General features: G+C 37.4%; 1 protein-coding gene across 1 annotated transcript in view; it reads left to right on the top strand.

Moving 5' to 3' along the window:
* The first annotated feature begins 5919 nt into the window (after window positions 1-5919).
* The window catches only part of LOC102808257 (uncharacterized), a 79512-nt gene continuing 79218 nt past the window's right edge, over window positions 5920-6213 (top strand). The window contains exon 1 of the mRNA XM_085505367.1: window positions 5920-6078. The gene's annotated coding sequence lies outside the window, so the exon portion shown is untranslated. The remainder of the gene's footprint in view (window positions 6079-6213) is intronic.

Raw genomic sequence — 6213 nt, 5'->3', positions numbered from 1 at the left:
AATGCATCTATATTATATATTTATTATGTTCTCAACACATGTCTTATCAGAATTCCAGAAAATATGTGTTTAGCATTGTATAGTACATATTGTGATACAGCTTCATACGCTATGTATTCTAATGTCTACATGGTTACTAGGTAACTTCTCCTCTGAATCAATGATTAATTTTGTAGATAATCTTCAATGTTTTAAATAGTTCTGTTCAAATCCGTTTTATCTACATTAACTCACCGGGGCTATTTTATTAATTGAATCGATATAAATATTGTCAAATACGCATCATTGACTACGTTTGCGAAAGAACTGTCTAGGAAACTAAGATATTTTGGAAATAGAAAGTAGGCAGGTAAACAAGAGACGAATGAAGAAGCCTAATTCCCCTGCTAGCCAATAACAGAACCACTATCGTCTACTTGTAATGCAATAACACACATATATGTTTTAGGTATCTACGATAGCTCCAAACAGATTGTGACGATGCCTGCAACCAGAATTTGTTCATCACTAGAAGAGATAACGGTAACATTGTGGTTTCCAGGGGCAACGTTAGGTATGTGATTGTAATGCGGCAGTCGGAACATTCCATTTGAATTGACAGGATAGACGTCTTCCTGGCGGTCCAAATACATCTCAGCTTTGCCACAACTTGGGCACGTTAACGTGACTAAGGTAATGTTACATTCAGTGCCGTCGTTCTGTGGGTCCACATAAACGGGAAATATTATCGTCTTGTCTTGGCGTTTCGTAAACCACGATGACTTCTCGTCATTGCGTCGAGCCTGACCACTTGGAACTTGAAAACTCCATCCATCGTTGAAGACTGGTTGTAGGAAGTCGTGCTCGCGATTCGTTATAGGTCTCTGCGTTGACCAACACTGTGATGTCCATCCGGCATCTCCTCCATCCCACAATGCTTCTGGCAACTCATCATAACTTCCGTATCTCCTACCTTTCCAAATTTCTGGATCAGTCAAAGCCTCGCTTTCGCCAATCTGCTTACATACATTAATCAAATCTCCTGCCACCATTTGAATGAGAAAGATGGCGACCATGTGGTGGCCTTTCTTTCCAGGGTGGTTATAATCGTCGGAGGAACTAAATATGACTTTGTATCCGTCCATCATTTCTTTGTGACATGCGATATTACGAAAACTAACCGATGGTATACCGTAACGTTTACTGACTGGGGTAATTTCTTCGCTTTCAGCATTCACACACGTTTCCATTTGAAATCCAAGAATGAAATTGACGTATATCAGTTGCGGGCGCTTCGGAAGTGTTAGTAACTTTCTCACCAGTCTCTCCTGCCAAACAGCGGCCTGTATCTGGTCATTGGCTCCGAATTCTAATAATATTATATCCATATCCCATATAGCAGCATGTGTTGGTGCACAGTAACAATAATATTGCGAATCGCACCCTCCAATGGCGCCGTTATGCACTTCAACGCTCACATCCAACAATTCAGACAACATCTTGGCAAAAACGTTAGCATATATATATTTTGTTCCGTTAACGGCCGCACCAGCGGAGACGGAGGCCCCGAGAACGCCTATTTTTATTCTCCTCCCTTTTAAAACAGCCTCGGCCAACATGGCGACGAGGCTTTCTCGTGTTCCCATATTTACATATCCCGTATCGAGCACGGATTTTTGTATTCCGATCTCGCGTAGCTTTGCTGTCACCTCCATCGCAGTGCGGCTCAGACGAGACACGATCTGAGGCATCAGCATCTTCATTTCGCTATAGTTAGCATCTCTAGTATGTCGTTCGCGTAATTCATTGTTACCAAAATAACGCCTAGCCTCCTCGGCGTTGTATGTGTGCTTATTCGTTTCTATGACGTCTTCCACTGCGTAAAGCACCACAAATGTCAGAATTATCAGCATAAAAACAAATCGTGGTTTTAAAATCCTACTCACGGTTCTCATAATAGGAACCATCATCATTGCGATGTCCACTCGTTTACGTATCAATACAAATAATTATATTGAATAGTTATTGTTATAACATTATTATCATCTATTTCAGCAACAGGGCTATGTACACAGACATCTTCCAACTCGAACCAGAAGACAGTAATATAACAATTAGTAGCTAATACAGTACATATAGTCCTAGCTTGTTTTCCTACGTCGATTACTGATGTGAACACAACTCCGCAATCATATTGTTCTGAATGTGAAACGTAGCAGGCTGATGACGACAACAGCTGGCCATAATCCGGTGTGTTTTTTATTTGTTCCCTAAGGATTAATACGTATGCTATTTAACAGTTTTTCTAGATGTCATTATAGTTCCATGATGTCACACTACCGTCGCTGTCACGGTGAACAGGTATTATATGTCATGTCCTTTTAAACATGAACATAATAGGAGTTATATACACGTGAGTCTGATGGTCTATTTACAGTTAGTGTCTATACTTATAAGAAAGTGATCATTTGTGGTTTGAACAGTCACAATTTGTTGCGTCACAAGTTGTATCGAACTGTGTGTACTCTAAATGACAGAGCTCCAATTATGATTATTTACTGAGGTTAAAATCTGCCGCCAAAATCATCTGTATTTTGCATGTTTGAGTAATTAAGGTAGTTATTCAGAAATTATTTGACGATAAATCTAAAGTAGAACAGTTAAATATAACATTTTGTAAGCAAATATTAGGCGTTCACAAGCATCATGTACTAGTAAATTGCATGATTTAACTGAATTTGGTGACACAGAGCTAGATTTGACTCAATTAAAAATAAAAATGAAATAACTTTATTTTGATAAGATTACAAATAATTCAAGAAGCAGAAAACAGTAAATGAATTTGATATCTATTTGAACCAGGACAAATATTGGGCTACAAGGGTTAAACGTGACACGCAAGTACTTTATATAATCCAAACAAAATATTGGGACAAAATGTCATAGGACAGAGTATAATGTGTATGTATATTCACAATATAATTATCTTGGAAAGGTCGCCATTGTCTTTAAAACTTGGCACACATGTTCTGTTTGTGATCCCAATACTTACCTATTTTAGGGTTAAATGTCAAATTAACCGACGGTATATATGTGTATAAGCCCTAAAATGTGATTCTGAGTGTTGCTATTATCCTTGATGAAATCCTGCACAGGTTGACGGCGTATTGATACTGAACGATAGTTTCGGACTTTGTTTATTGACCAAATTACACACATTATATTAAAACAATTAAAATTAAAACCCATGTTGATTTCAATTATACTGAGCAGTAATTCTATTTTTATTTTATTTGTTTATTTTTCCCCCACATCTGATATATTATGTTATTGGTGTAATAGTAATTTGCAAACAAATTGAATTGATTGGTTGCTTTGACACAAAATCATAATCAAAATCCTTGCTGTTTTACGGTAGTTTTAGAATAAGAGAATAAATTTTGGAACATAATGTCGTAGATAAAAATTAATTACAATTTTCGCGGCAATGGGTTTGCGATATTTTTTTCAACGGTTGCCAACACACCCAAATAGTCACACCCTCTATCGCTCTGCCTTCAATGCTTAGATGCCCCTCAGTTTTAATAACTAACTATGTAGCACATTTATCATCGTGTAGTTAGTTTTGTCAACATCAATGATAAAATGTACATTCTCTTAAAAATATTATTGATCTGAGCTAAGTTATCGCTGTTATGTTAGAGGAATTTAAATAAATGTGTTGACACCTGCAAATAATCTAACATTAGGGGTGTCAGTGACATTAACGATAGATTGGGGTCAATAATCTAACATTAGGGGTGTCAGTGACGTTAACGATAGATTGGGGTCAATAATCTAACATTAGGGGTGTCAATGACGTTAACGATAGATTGGGGTCAATAATCTAACATTAGGGGTGTCAGTGACGTTAATGATAGATTGGGGTCAATAATCTAACATTAGGGGTGTCAGTAACGTTAACGATAGATTGGGGTCAATAATCTAACATTAGGGGTGTCAGTGACGTTAACGATAGATTGGGGTCAATAATCTAACATTAGGGGTGTCAGTGACGTTAACGATAGATTGGGGTCAATAATCTAACATTAGGGGTGTCAGTGACGTTAACGATAGATTGGGGTCAATAATCTAACATTAGGGGTGTCAGTGACGTTAACGATAGATTGGGGTCAATAATCTAACATTAGGGGTGTCAGTGACGTTAACGATAGATTGGGGTCAATAATCTAACATTAGGGGTGTCAGTGACGTTAATGATAGATTGGGGTCAATAATCTAACATTAGGGGTGTCAGTGACGTTAACGATAGATTGGGGTCAATAATCTAACATAAGGGGTGTCAGTGACGTTAACGATAGATTGGGGTCAATAATCTAACATTAGGGGTGTCAGTGACGTTAACGATAGATTGGGGTCAATAATCTAACATTAGGGGTGTCAGTGACGTTAACGATAGATTGTGGTCAATAATCTAACATTAGGGGTGTCAGTGACGTTAACGATAGATTGGGGTCAATAATCTAACATTAGGGGTGTCAGTGATGTTAACGATAGATTGGGGTCAATAATCTAACATTAGGGGTGTCAGTGACGTTAACGATAGATTGGGGTCAATAATCTAACATTAGGGGTGTCAGTGACGTTAACGATAGATTGGGGTCAATAATCTAACATTAGGGGTGTCAGTGACGTTAACGATAGATTGGGGTCAATAATCTAACATTAGGGGTGTCAGTGACGTTAACGATAGATTGGGATCAATAATCTAACATTAGAGGTGTCAGTGACGTTAACGATAGATTGGGATCAATAATCTAACATTAGGGGTGTCAGTGACGTTAACGATATATTGGGGTCAATAATCTAACATTAGGGGTGTCAGTGACGTTAACGATAGATTGAGGTCAATAATTGATTCTTGTGGACATCGCATGGTATTTTATTGCAGACAGGATCTGATTAAGGAGCCCATTAATGCACACTCAGAAGGGCAATACTTCTGATACCATAATGATTCATTTTATGGAGCAGGATATTGTGATTAATTGTACTTTACTGAAGTCGATGAAAATACCAAGAGTAACCAGGCTTTTGTCCAAATTGTATAATATTTCTAATACTAGGCCAGGAAGTACAAATTTCGTATTATGTTTTGTTTTTTTACGTATTGTGTTTTTTAAAAAATAATAAAGTCCCTATTGTAATCTGAATCTGACTTAAAAGCGATGTGATTACTAGATACCATTTCTGTAGTTGGCTGGAAACTACGACCTATAATTTTACAGAAACAATGAAATGAAACACGGAACGTGGTGCACGTGTTTTAGGTCAATAGAATAGTACACGTACATACACTGGTGTACATGTAGAAAACAGCAATTAGCAGACAACGCCATATTCAGAAAACGTGATAGGTTTATACAAACAAAATGCATTGTTAGCGTGTAATGTATCATTTCCATCATTAGGCCAGACTTTTTTTATTCCTTGTTTCTCGAGTTTTTATAAGGCAATTTTTTTTTTGAGGAGAGCGGAAAAAAATAAAATTAATTCTTTTTTTCCATTAGATTCTCAAAGAATTGTAAGTGAGATCATTGCAATTGATCGGAGAGAAGAAATGAAATAAAATTGTATTCCACGTATAACCTTGTTTCTCATCTGCGCGAGGCTTCGGTACTTTGATCATGATGCTCACACGAAAATGCAACTTGGAATTGTTATGCGGCGGGCGGGAAAAAAATGAAGATAAAAATAAGTTTTTTTTTAGCAATTTTGTGCACATACAAGTCGGTGGGCGCGAGAAAATACGCTGAATTTTTTTTTTATTTTTATTTCATTTTCGGCTCCTGTTAATTCGGCGGGTTCGCGAAACAAGGGATAATAAAAGTCTGGCCTTACGCATTCGTGTCTGTAACAACCAGTACATCATCTGACACGTAACAGCCGTGGTAACGTGGGAGTGATTGTAGTTCAGCCTGCTATCATACAATTTTAACCACCGTCATAGACATAATCGACCAGCGCCGACACAGTTAATTGTGATGAGACACTGACGTGTAGAGATGCCTGTAACTGTAACAACAACACTGTCACATTGTGAGTAGAACCAGCAGTTGTTCTGAATTATATCATTTTTCGGGATGCTATGACAAAAATAAATGACGTAGGTCTCGATAAATGTTTGCGCCGAACTGCAATAATTTGTCAAATAGTTTAGTATTAAATATATGA

The sequence above is a fragment of the Saccoglossus kowalevskii genome, chromosome 11, assembly GCF_978046115.1.
Source record: "Saccoglossus kowalevskii chromosome 11, keSacKowa6.1, whole genome shotgun sequence".
Lineage (NCBI taxonomy): Eukaryota > Metazoa > Hemichordata > Enteropneusta > Harrimaniidae > Saccoglossus > Saccoglossus kowalevskii.
This window is presented reverse-complemented; position numbering and strand designations above follow the sequence as displayed.